The sequence below is a fragment of the Diadema setosum genome, chromosome 1, assembly GCF_964275005.1.
Source record: "Diadema setosum chromosome 1, eeDiaSeto1, whole genome shotgun sequence".
NCBI lineage: Eukaryota > Metazoa > Echinodermata > Echinoidea > Diadematoida > Diadematidae > Diadema > Diadema setosum.
Window position 1 is genome coordinate 1,727,700 of NC_092685.1, and position 14,300 is coordinate 1,741,999.

General features: G+C 39.0%; 1 protein-coding gene across 1 annotated transcript in view; it reads left to right on the forward strand.

Moving 5' to 3' along the window:
* Positions 1-978: 978 nt before the first annotated feature.
* LOC140233095 (HEAT repeat-containing protein 5B-like) overlaps positions 979-14,300 on the forward strand; it is an 80,895-nt gene continuing 67,573 nt past the window's right edge. The window contains exons 1-2 of the mRNA XM_072313211.1: positions 979-1,119; positions 11,548-11,721. The gene's annotated coding sequence lies outside the window, so the exon portion shown is untranslated. The remainder of the gene's footprint in view (positions 1,120-11,547; positions 11,722-14,300) is intronic.

Genomic DNA, 14,300 nt, shown 5'->3' on the forward strand with positions numbered 1-14,300 from the left:
TCATCTTTACCAAACGTAGAATGACTCTTCAAGTTGTTCTAAACAATACCTCGTTGGTCATCCAGTCAGGCTGAATAACAAGGAACAATTTAAAAAACACTTCAACAATAACCATATAAAGCATAACTCAATAATTTCTTGGCCTTTTTGGGCGGAGAACTAACACTCAGTGTAGCATCTGAATCATGTATGTAATATGCCAAAATATGCAGAAGTATACTGTCAGGGGAAAAAAAATGAATTAAGTATATGAGTTTCATATACTCTTGCCATGCCATTGTAGTCATAAGGCAATCTGCCTTGGTTTTGTCTGTCCAGTAATTGGTTAATGCTCATAAAGGAACAACAGTTACAAGCCCTACTTTTCAGCTGCCCCTATTATTTCCAAGAACTCATAAATTTCCTTTTATTGCAATGCTGCATTGTTTTGTTTGTTGTGTAGATGTTTGTTTTACTGTATTTTCATTTTTATTTGAAATTAGATTAAACTAAAATGAAAATAGAATAGAGTAGAATACTAGAATAGAACAGAACAGAACAGAACAGAACAGAACAGAATAGGAAAGAATAGAATAGAATAGAATAGAATAGAATAGAATAGAATAGAATAGAATAGAATAGAATAGAATAGAATAGAATAGAATAGAATAGAATAGAATAGAATAGAATAGAATAGAATAGAATAGAATAGAATACTGGTAGAATAGAACAGAATATAATGCAATATAATGAATACAATACAATAGAATAAGATAAAAGGAAATAAATGAAATGAAATGAATGAAATAAACTAGACAAAAGTGAAAACAACTACAACCAGGCCATCAATAAAGAGAATGGCCCTCAATTGAAGCGAGAGACGGTCAAAGCAGTGCAATCTCTCGCTTGCTTGGAGAATGATGTTGTGAGAGAGTGCAATTAGCGTATTTTTTGGTTGAGCGCCACCTTGCGTCACAACTGTTATATTTGCCGACTGGACAGACACGAAATCTCGTCCGGGTAGCCGCAAGAACACAGATTCTGACGAAAAGTGAGAAAATTACTGCCGGATAAAGACTGTAAATCACCAGCGTTGGCCAGACCAACGGACATTTTCTTGTGACAATCGTGAAATAAAAGGTAAGTCAAATTATTGGTGCCTTGGTACGAAAAATGTTGTTCTATTATATCGCTAGCAGAGAACACAATTAATGACATTGACAATGTGAGAAGTCTCCTATTGAATGAGATGGGCGACAGCAGCAGCTATACTTGTCATGCTTGTACCATCCAGTGATCCACATTATCTCAGCAGTGTCCAGTCCACGCCTTCTATTTCGGCGTATCTTGGGCACCACATCGCATCGCATGCATGCAACAGCCAGGACAAAGTCATCCATCCTGATCCTGTATGCTATATTTGTGCCTCAGAGGAACATGGCAAGGAGCATTTAATTTAGTGTGTGTAGTCGTTTGTTTTATAGAATTTGCAAGTGTGCTTTGTGTGGGTTTATGCAATGGAAAGTTTGTTCTTTTAAAAGACATGTTTTTAGACTTGATTTATCACCTAACGTTAGTGCTAACAGTGTTAGACCGCTACTCACACTAGAGGGAGTCTAGTCTTCATACACAACCCCTTAATACATAGATGCATAAACCTAACTGTGACCAGGATTTGGAGTCTGGTACAGGGTAGTATCGCCCCTAAAAATTGCTTCAACAATTTTAATACATAAACATACAGTCTACACTGACTATGATACAGATGTACCGTTGTTGACAACAGGTGTCTTGGAACATTTGGTTCCTCCAATAGTCCCATTCTGTCCAAAGTGATGACTTTAAATGATTTGGTCAAGAGGAATCTGTGAGAACGACCACTGCTTGGTATGGCAGATTTCAAACCTGTGTGCATACACAAGCAGGCAGCAGTGTAGCCCGACCAGACGCTGTTAATACGCTACGCGAATACAGCGTCTGACCAACGAGCGGGCACCTACAAAGTGGGGAACCACAACACAACTACAAAACTTATGAAAATTTATACGTTCTTTATAAACAATGTACACGTTACCAAACGTTACTCACCTTAAGTGCATGCTTGTATTACAGAAGGTTCGTAAGTCCATTGAGAGCCTTCGTGATAAGTCCGTGGAACCAAAAAATGATACTTTCTGGCGGATTCCCTAACACCGTCAGGGTTCATCGTTGCAGAATTCAAAATGGCGCCTTGATCTCTGCGGAAATCTTTTGTGTGCGTGCGATGCGCTGCTTGAGTGTTGGTGTAGCAGCACGGTCGACAGCGCGACCTTTTGAAAGGGCATTCAGATCATGTGACCTCCCGGATATTGGAAATGGCCTAGCGTGAAAGACGATGTACCGTTCGTGAACCGTTCACACATGCTGCATATAACCATCATTTTAGGTAAGTTATTAAATCTAAATTTCAATATTCATAGCATAGATATGAAGTCTCATTATCATTTTGTTCGTCAGATGAGTTTGAAGTGACAAAAAAAATGATCTAAAGTATCAAAATTCAATCCGATCGCATGCGATCGTTGGACCCTCTTCGTGTTTGGAGCTTCGTTGGTACAGCCCTGTCGCGCTACGTATGTACAGCGGCGACTGGGCTGTGTATAGTTAGCAGCAGTGTAGCGTTTTGACGAGGCACTCTCGCTGCGCGACATCATGTGACACCAGGTTGCTCTCTGCTGGGCGCGTTTCACTCGAACCCTTTTGCTCGCCACCACATACCAAAAGGGCCTTGTTCAGAGGCAAAAAAAGACCCATTGTGCCTTCATGCATATTTCTTATCACCAATGCACAATGTGCCATGCAAAGTTTGTTTAAAAGAAAACTGTACTGACATTTTCTAATTGTCTGATAATTCTAATCCACATTTTTTGATGCCTACTATTGGAAAGAGAGCATTCTAAAACCCAGGATAAGCCTGTAATGATTTTTTGAAAAAAAATGAAAACGAGCAAGCCAAGGAACGATCCACACAATTTGGCCTACGTCACAGGTGCTCTTGGTGCACAACTCCGACATTTAGCAAGACGAACTACATAATGCCAATTTACTGATGAAATCTCACAGGAAGTACTGCAGAAGCTGTTATTTAGTATAATTGCAATATGGAGCTATAATAAACATGTTAAACAATATCTATTAATCTTTAAAAGCAATCTCTTCAACAGCTTTTTATTTAGATAAAACTTGTGGGGAAATTCCAGATATGCAAAATGAAATTGGCATCGTTATCCGAACGTGCTGCCCATAGAACACTGTGTGTAAGTAACGTTACGCATTGATGATCATGATCGAGCGATGGTCGCCAGTCTAGTTCAAACTAGACAACGATTTCTATCTAACGTAGATGAGGGCTGAGTGAATCTAAATCCAAATGTAGATAGACTCTCTTCAACGGCACGCACGATTTACGCTTAGTGAGATGAAAACGGTACCCAGTACACATAGACTCTGAAATACTAGAACTAGGACTAGGACTACTGAGCAGGAGAAGGTTCTACGTGGCAGTCCAAGTTTTGATGAGTAGGCCCTACACTCACTCACTGTCGACATTGCAGCTGTAACAGTTAGGCCCTATGTGCACAGTGCTAATAAGGCACAGCGTAACGTTACATACCTCTGCTGCCAGAACTTGAAGAAAGTCCAGACGAAAGTCCAGACTCCAGTTCTAGGTCTGGACCCTTGTCCTGCAGGCACTGTTGTTCCTGTGCTGGATTTTTTGGGTAAGGTATCTGCTTTATGGATTTCCGATGTTTTGTAGTCGAGCCAAATCTCATAGTGGTGTTATTTACACCAAGGACTAATGTTAGATCTAACAGTTTGTTTCAGTAGGCCTACTAGGACCCATATCTCGGAAGAGTGGCCTGACCACGTAGATTCTAACACAGTGTCGCCGCTTCGCGATCCCAGCGCTGGTGTAGGTATAGTGCTAGCGTACTTCCGTATCCATGTAGATATCTCAAAATTCACCTTGCCAAATGGCACCAAACTCACAGGAAATACTTTATGATTCATATCCAACAGCTCGTGTTAATTGGAAACAAATCACATGTCGGGAAGCGTAAGTGTAGATGTCGACTTTCCTGTCGGCGTCGCTAGCCTGCTCTACGACTAACACGAGTGATTGCGGCCAGGCCCTACCTACCTGCTGCGCACGCACAGACTGAAGTTAGCCATTTAATATCATGAGACAAATCTTTCAAGTAATCGGGGGCAATAAATAAATTTACAAATTATTTGTGGTAAGTTGAATGAAAAACGTAGTTCCTATATCACACAAGTCGCAAAAATCATTACACTTTTGAGTTTAGTTCTCGCGTAAATTCCCCGTTCGCACAGTACTAGTCCGCTAACTTCAGTTCTAGATTGTGCATCTTGCGTTCGCCAAGATCTCTCGCGAAGAGTGAGTTTTTTTTGAGTGACGACTTGAAAGTCGACGTCAATATTGATTCTTCTCGATTACTGATTTCGTTCAAATGTAAGAGAATACTTTGAAATATGCTATGAAGTATATCCTGTAATTTTGGTGGGATTTGGTTTAGTGAAATTTGAGATATCTACATGGATAGAACAGTACACAAGCGCCGCCTGCTAGCTGAATTAGGCCTAAGCGTCGTCTGCTACTCGATACGAATTAACGCACGCGTATGCGAGCACTTGTAATCAGTAATAGTGAGAGCACCTGTGACATCATAACATCCGGGCTCGTCAGCTTATTAGCATAATTCTCACCTAAAAAGTTCCATTTTTAACATTAAATTACGGACTTAATCGTTATGAAATTTTGATTCTGTTTGCACCGCTGGGTCTTTTAGAATTAAAAGAACAACATATAAAAAAATAAAAAACCGGTAAAATGCCCTTTTAAAAAAACGAAGGAACGGGGGGGGGGGGGGGGGGGGTATGGAAAGAACCAAGTGGAAAAACGTCTTTTCAAGACCATGGGATCAATCTGGAAATAAGCACGTGCACATCTGGTATGAATTAGCTACGGAACGTATGTTATAGTTTGAAAGTTTAGCCGTTTGCTGGTAAAATAGGACACCTTTAGAGGCGCTTTTAAATTTGTGTTTATTTTTTCATTGTACAGAGACACCACTCTGTTGACTCAGGGCGCTCCCACAGTATAACTGTGTGAAGGAGCATTGCAGGGTTACAATGTACATAAAACCATACATTTTAGTTAGATACTAACAGGTACATTGTAAGCGGCATGCACACCAGCATTGCAAAGCTGTGGAACAGGGCATTTTGCACTTGAAATAAATCTTCATTTTTAAATCAATGGGAAATATGATGCATAAAGGTCAGCTAAGCCAATATAAGATGCTAATAAATGTGTGTAGTTATGTACAGCATTACAAAGTTGTACTGTTCTCAAATATCCATGATGGATATACACACTTAAACGAGGGTTTTGACATTTGGTAATGCCAATTCTTGGTATGTGTGTGTCGGCTTATGAACTGCAGGACAAAGAACATCACTTGAGGAAAAAAACTTGTCACTGTTATTAATGTGTCAATATATTTGTGCAAATTGTGATTACATGATAAATCAAGTTATAAATGATGGTTCTCTGTCAGAAAATAGTGCTGTTTAAGGTAATATTTAATAAACAGTATTTAGTACACATCAAACATTCAGACTGTCACTAAGGTACTGCTGCACAAGTTTGCATACAAATACATTGTCTTGAAGAAGAATAGGGAGGAAAAGAAGAAAATACCGGTAATTAAGATTTTTAGATCTAGAGTATTGGTAGAGGTTTACTAATTAAAGCACCTGCCAACATGATACAGTAGGACCTCGATTATCCAGCCATTGATTATCTGGAATCTCTGTCCGGGCATCGACTGGCTGACATTTTTGTTTATGTTTTAGTTATATTGCATTTTATTTCCAGTATGAAACCTGGCAATGTCATGCAGATTATCATGATATTAATAAATTAGTAATGAAAATGCATGTACCCCTAGCATTAAATATGCTAGATGCTAGAAAGCGGTGTATTTGAGAATATCTCACTTATCGGGCCAGATTGATTATCCGGAGGCCTGCCGGTCCCCGACGTGGCCGGATAATCAAGGTCCTCCTGTGTATTTTATGCATGTTTTTTTGAATGTGCAGCATAAACATGGATTCCCACTGGGGCAATTGTGCTTATCTGTTGGTGACTAACAAAATGTTGCAATTATTTGTAGGGCAAGGCATTGGGTGTAAATGACAATTGAATGTTACAGTGACTAACAGTAATTGGATAGATATGTCTATAATATGCATAATATGCATGGTATGACATTGTTATACTCCTATCTCTCCACTATGATAGAACAATCACTCCCAGGTTGCAAGGGTTACTGCCAATGTTTTCAAACAAGATACACGTTTATCTACTAAATACATACTGCCATCAAACTGATGCCCTCGAAAGGGGTATGATAACATTTCAGTTTACTTGTCTGCTTGTAGTGCAATCAGTTGTACAAGTGTAAATCATGTTGATGTTCAGAGAGAATACAACTCAACCTCTCATTGTATACTAGCAGCCACTTCATCAGAAAATAGGATACTTAGCATCTGGGTAGAATGTTATGGTTAGGTACATTTGTGCACAACACTGAAGTTTGATCAGATGTTTAAAGGACAAGTCCTCCTTCATAACATGTGGATTGTATGCAGCAATATTTGTAGAACACATCAGTGAAAGTTTGGGAAAAATCGCACAATCCGTTCAAAAGTTATGAATTTTTAGCTCACCTGAGCCAAAGGCTCAAGTGAGCTATTGCGATCGCCCTTTGTCCGGTGTCCGTCGTGCGTCGTCTGTCGTCCGTCGTCCGTCGTCCGTCGTGCGTAAACTTTTCACATTTTCATCTTCTTCTTGAAAACCCCAAGACCGATTTTCATCAAACTTGGCAGGTAGCATCCCTAGGGGGTTAGGAACTCAATTTGTTAAAATGGGCACCATGCCCCACCCAGGGGGCCCCCAGGGGGGCCCCAACCCCCCAAAATTAAGGAATCTGTAAAAATCTTCTTCTCTAGAACCAGAAGTGATAGAGCTAAGTTAATACTATGAGTTAGTACATCGATGACTGTAGTTTCAAGTTTGTTCATGGCAGAATCAGGGGTGCCCCCATTGGGACCCAGGGGAGGGGGTGGGGAGGGGTCCTAATGGGGCCTAAATTATCCATTTTCATCTTCTTCTTGAGAACCCCATGACCAATTTTCACCAAACTTGGCAGGTAGTATCCCTAGGGGGTGAGGATTTCAATTTGTTAAAATGGGCACCATGCCCCACCCAGGGGCCCCAGGGGGCCAAACCCCCCAAAATGAAGGAATCTTTAAAAATCTTCTCTAGAATCAGAAGTTATAGAGCTAAGATAATACTATGAGTGAGTACAATGACTGTAGTTTCAAGTTTGGTCATAGCAAATCCAGGGATGCCCCTCTTGGGGGCAGGGGGGGGGGGGGGTTGGGAAGGTCCAAATGGGGGCCTGAATTGTACATTTTCATCTTCTTCCTGAAAACCTCATGATGGATTTTCGTCAAACTTGGCAGGTAGCATCCCTAGGGGGTCAGGATCTCAATTTATCAAAATGGGCACCATGCCCCACCCAGAGGGCCCCAGGGGGCCCCCAATCCCCCCAAATTAAGGAATCTTAGAAAATGTGGGCCCTTATTGTACATTTTCATCTTCTACTTGAGAATGCCTGGTCAAATTTTAGTAGAGCTGTGAATAATTTAGATTAGTGACTGCGTGAAAGGTGAACTTGCGTTACTCAGGTGAGCGCTAGACCCGCGGGTCTCTTGTTAATGTATCTGCACAGTCACTGCTGGATGAGAAGACTACTAGAGTGTATGATGTCACATGTGTACAACATTATAAGGAAAAGATAAAGAGAATTTCACAAAATGTTACTTTTTGATAAAAGTGCATATTTCCTCGACTCGTCACTGACGTATGTTAAGGGTAATATTATTCCCCCTTGCCTTCTGAAAGAGGGAAGTCAAGTGTTCTTGCATTATGCGAGAAAAGTGAAAATATCTTGAATTTTCCTTATAGGCGGGGGCGGACATCCGGGCATTTTCAACATGGAGCCCTAGTAACCGACCCGGCCGATGAAAACAAATGCGTAGCGACCGTACCTTAGTGCAGCGCTCAGCAATGCATCGCATGCATAATACATCCACGGTACATGCATAATGCACTGCACTGAATGAACGCTATACGCTGGTGTGCTATTATCGGTTATTTTTGCACAGCTTTCTGACATTTTTCCTGCAGATTCGTACATCATTTCATCGTTTGTTTCACATCCTCACAATGCCTCGAAGTTGTGTTGTGTTTGGCTGCCATAATCATAGTCTAATGTTGGACAAAAAACGATCTTTCTTTGAACTTCCAAAACGTGATCGCAGTCCAGAAAGAAGGAACCGGTGGTTAGCTGCTATCAGCCGGGAGAATGAAGACGGATCGCACTGGAGTCCAGTGAAGTCAAGGACGATATGCTCTGAATTCAAATTACTGGAAGTAAATGATAACCGACTACTAACCAGGTGTACTCGTTAGGTACATGTACACATCGGCAAACTGAATGTCTGGCCACGACGTAGGGTCATTGATCCACGAGTCTGCGGGTACACGGTAGCCCGACCAGACGCGAATACGTATGTACAGCGGCGACTGGGCCTATGGGCTGTGTATAGTTAGGTACACGGTAAGGACAAACTGCAAGGCCGATGGAGGACAGTTTAGTCTCGTATCTCTCCTTTGCTTCCCGTGAAAGTTTATCACAGTAATCGAAAGACATCTTATAATCTATGAAAGCATATTTTAACTGAAACAATGAACTAGATTCAGCGGTAAATAAAAGTGAAATGAACAGCATTAAACGCGACTGTAGTAACACAGCGTGAACTGACAGCTCCACTGTAGATCCACATAAACTCCATTTATGTGTGCTAATGAACGGTCCCATATATTGCAATTCGCGTATTGTATGACGGCATTGCATGCTCTGTTGCACGCTCGTTTGACGGCTATTGTTTTCATCGCACTAAGGGCAGCGAGTTCGTCGCTATGCGGAAGTGACGTCACTCCGCCCCCGCCTATACTTTCTTTATATAGTTGTACACATGTGACGTCACAAGCTATAGTAGTCTTCTCATCCAGCAGTGACTAAGCAGAAACTTCAAAAATTCATAACTTTTAAAAGGATTGTCCGATTTTCGTCAAACTCTTGCTGATGTGTTCTATTAATTATTGCTGCATTCACTCAATCCACATGTCTACAGACATGAAGGTGAACTTGTCCTTTAAGATATAACAGAGCCCTTTTTTCCCCCGGAACTTTTATCATAGACAGATGGTGCTGGATGACAATAACTTCGATGATATTATCTGTTGCTGTTGACATACAATCGTACCATGTATCAATAATGATATAAATTAAATTACAGCTGCTGTATACAGTCTGTACTTGTATATGGTGCCTAACAGGAAAGGCCTCAATATTTTCCTGGCTAGAGGTTTTTATGCACAAATACAAATTGTGTACCAGAAGCATAGTGTGGGTCCTATTCATGTACATAGGATAGGTTTAGCATACTGTGTACTAAAGCAGACAAACAGACACAAGCACTTCAACTTATGTACAGTATTATACATTAGTTGTTGCTATTGCAACTTTTGCATTGTACCAACAATGATGCAACAAATATGAAAAGGGAAGTTTGTGTGTATGTTTATAATACTTCTTTACTTGCCTCTTTTATAATAAGATGTGCAACTAATAACTAATCAAAGGTCCAGTTTACCTTTGGGAGCAGTGATTTCAGAAATGTTCAAGATATCACATTTGATGCATATGTGTAGGTCTGTTGTATCATAAAATATCCTAATGTATGAAATATTTGCAATAAAACCTAAAATATAAGGAGATATCAGGGTTTTTCTCAATAAACCGTAACTGTATACGGTTTAGTCTGGAAACATTTTTATTATAACTATTGTTCACATTTTGTGTATTTAACAACACTTAACATCGATTATACAGATTCAAATTTTGACAGTGGTTGTTTCTATCCCTAACTCACATTTTAGAACTATTTCAAAGCACTAATGCTGGGTTTTTGTTTCATCTGCAAATGGTAAAAAGGCTTAGTTTCATGAAACTTCTGTTGTACTTTGCAGTATTCATTGATTATTAATCAATTATTTCAGCACATGACTCATTACATGTTGAATGTGCTGTTTTACTGTTGCTTTTATTTCACTATTTGTGTTTATTATTTTGTGTCACATACTTTATTCTTGTCATGAATGAGGGAAATTCAATAATGTATGGCTCTAGCTGCATCTCTTATTAACCTGAAAATTGAATTGATATCCTGATGTCTATCTGTACGTATCTTGATTGGTCTTTTATTTTTCTTGAGTAAATATATCAGTAAATTCTTTGTATCTTTGTGGTAAAGGTAAAATCTAGTGCTGTTTCCAAGCCATGCTTTTTGTTCATACAAAACCTTTTATGAAATTGATTGGTTGTATTCCTCAATGTTAACAATCATTTAAAATGTTCAAGTTTTTACTTGGGTAAGAATTTTCGAGAAACAAAGATTTACATGTAGTTATTAGGCATTGACATAGAGATTGTAGCATGACATGTATGCAATCATGTGTAAAAGATGAGTTAGTTTTAGTCAGAAGTATTACACAAATACTGACATAATTGCTCACAAGCTCAGGACACTGAACTGGTATGATTTTTTAAGTATATGCACAATTAGAACACAGTATAATCTCACTTCAATATAAAGACAAAAACAAACTGATTTGAAGAACAGTGGATTGGAAGATGCAGGCACTAAGATTTTTAGCATTTGACTTAAAAAAAAATAAAATAAAGATCTCAGTTCAAGATGTTATGTTTTCAGGAAAAGCTTAAGAATTGTCTAGCTGTCAAAAATAGAGCATTGATGTGCTCATACATTTTTCATAAAATATGGGGTATGAAGACATTCTATAATTCAAGACAGTATGCCAGGCATTACCATGGGTACTCTCACGCTAGGCACTAGGTGTTTGAAGAACTATTCTCACACTGAACACATAGTACCATTGCACATACATATCTATAAATTTAAGATATTAAATCTCAGTACCAAGAATTTCCTATTTCCCTCACAGTATTTTGGAATTTGAATGAAAGACTCTTATTGCCATGTGTGTGTTGACTATTTTTGTTTCATATGATTATCATGTTTTCCATTCATGTATTATTTGCTTCTCATGCTGTTTTAAACATACCTGCATATCTGCTTGTATTGTAGCTCCTCATCCCAGCTTTGTCTAAAATATTGCTTTCCAGTCCTATTTCAGATTTTATGGTTTTATTTTTGTATCGTCAAAACAAATTGTCTGTTTTAGTTCCTTGTTTTATTTTTTTTCTCTCTTCCTCCCCTGTTTTTGTTTTGTTTCCTCTGTGCACGCATGTTTGTTCTCCGTCATTCCTGCTTGCCCACATCTAATAGTGGTTGCCCGTCGGAGGGCGTGTTGGAGTGGATCGCCACAGTGCATGGTGGCTGTAGTGTCCATGCCTTAACTCTCCGGGGGTTCACAGTATCCAATAGAAAGAAAGGAAACCCCACAGGCTGTGCTCTCACCTCACTCCCGCCATACCCAAATTTTGCACTGCCTGCCTGAAGGTATGTACACAGATCATTTCTACTCTCTGCTGCTGCAATTTAAAAGAGGGGGAAAAAAACTTAAAGGTCTCTGCACATGGCCAGTGCAGAGAGCTTTGTAGCCAATACCATGGGTAGCTCTGATCACCTGTCAGTTACACTGAAGCATTACGCTTATTTGTATCTACCCCAATCTTGATAACATATGTTTCAATTACACTGTATATAAAATTGTACAAACCTTTGTGATGTGGAATTTCACTGTTACATAATTTGATATTGTATTTTCTAATGCTAGTTTTAAAATTCATGATATTTGACATATTCAATTGATTAAGATTTGAGAGTGCAGGACATCTATGTTTAAGCTGGTCACAAACATTAATTTGTTTTATTTGTGCATATTAATGAGTACAATAGTGTGCTTGCTAGCTAGTGTTTTGTTTGTATAGTACTCGTAAAGTGTTTTTCTGTCGGGTAAATTATCCTGGCACCTGCTCATCATGCATGCTGCACACACTTATGCTGCTACAAGATGTTAGAAGCGCTTTTCAAACACAAAATAAAACAGAGCTCACTCGCATCAGTTCACATACAACTAAATTCTTGCAATGAGCATGTATCTGTTGAAGAATTACAGCAAAACATGTTATGTCCCTATAATGTATGTAGTAGTAGTAGTAGTAGTAGCAGTAGTAGTAGTAGTAGTAGTAGTAGTAGTAGTAGTAGTAGTAGTAGTAATGATACTATGCATGTAGCACCATGCTAGTAAGTGTATGAGGTGTCAATATAGTAGAAACTTTAAATTGTAAATCTGGAGCTTTACATATTTTGTTTTTCTTCTCTTTTTTTTTTCTGGTCTTCGATGATTCCTGGGTTTGATGTCTTTTCAGTAAATGTCAACACATTTTGTGGGTCTGAATATAACAATGTATTTTTTAATTGTCTTTGTAGTTGGCAATACTGTGTGTTTTGTGGTTTGATACATGAGTGCCAATACATAATACAATCTTGTACTTCTTTTTGGTACGAACTATATGCCAGTAACACATTTTTGTTGTTATTTCATTATTAGCCCTTGCCATGGTCTGTTACATCAGGTCACAAAATAATGCAAAAAGTAAAAGCTGTCTTTGTGGCTATTTGTTTAGCATTTCTGACATGAATATCAATCACTTTTGAAGTTAGACAAATTAAAAGGGTATCATTTTTCATGTCACAATCAGCTGAAATAGTTTAGGTGTCTTGTAATGTATACTTGATGTCGGTTGAGAAGGTTGTATGTTGGACTATCACAGATTTCAGATTATAAATTCTAGACAGATACCTCCACTTCAGTTGGACCCTGTGAAAGTGATCACAGATATAGAAGTGTATTTCATTGAAAAACAAAAATGATATAGTCTGTCTTGCATGCAGATTCATGTACATGTATTAGTGCCATTCATTTCAAATACCGGTATGTTTATTCTGCTCAGGCTTCTGCTGAGTCTTCAATTGTATCACAAACGATGCAAGGTGCTTTTACGCAAGCAGGCACAGGGCTTATCACACCCTTGGATGTCTGTGTTGCAGAGATCCTAGGGGAAATTAACTTCACTGCCTTCTGGATATGGATAGAGAAAAATAATCTCCTGATCAAGAAGTGCTCCTGAATGGTTTCATCATAAGCAGGATTATGTCATTAATTGCAGAGGAAATACTTTGCAGACATATGGAATAGAATTACCTTGAAGGTTCTGCTGATCTACCTCAAATGACTTTGAGCAGACTGCATTTTTACTTTGCTGTCTTTTGAGAGAATAAAGTTTTATGGTTTTAGGTCCAATAAATAATCTCTTTCAATTAAGAACTTCATTTTTTTTTTTTGGATTAGAGGGTTCTTTACTGTATTGAAAATGTACCTACAGTGTAGTGTATAGTAAAGCTCAAGGAGTAAGTGTGGTGCTATGATAATAGTGCACTATAAAAACCTGCAGTTACTGTAAGTGGAACAGAAAGCAGCAAACACCTTTCAAACTTAACTTTATGCATGTATTTTAATTGTCTGCAACTCCAAATGTCATCTTGCATTTTGCATCCCTTAGCTACCATGAACATTCAATTGCCAGAGAAATTTGTACTGGAATATTCCAGGGGGTGTCACCTGGACATAGAATAAATTGACATGAAGCCATTCAGTGTTCACCTTGAAATAATGGGGTTGTCATCAGCTTACAATGTAAACTTCATGTAGTAAATGTGCATTTTGAATAAATGCTTGTGAAACAGGTATTAATCATATTGTAAGGCAGTGTGGCAGCCTTTGGCCTGTCTGTTTTCAGTGGGTTCCATCATAGCATGCCTTATGAGTGGTCTGGCTTCTCGCTTAAGGGTTTCATCCATTATTGAAACATGGCTTGATGATGTTCTGGTGGCGGTAGGTGAGGCCGGGGTAGGGTTGTACATCACCAAGATGCATTCCTTCTTCTGGCCTGCCCAGGACTGGCACAGCCATCTAGTGTAAGAATGTTGAGACCTCTGGAGAAAGTCTGTCATTCCAACCAGAGAGAAGTTACACAAAATGGAAAATAGTTCAAAGAGAGGCCTTTACATAGTGT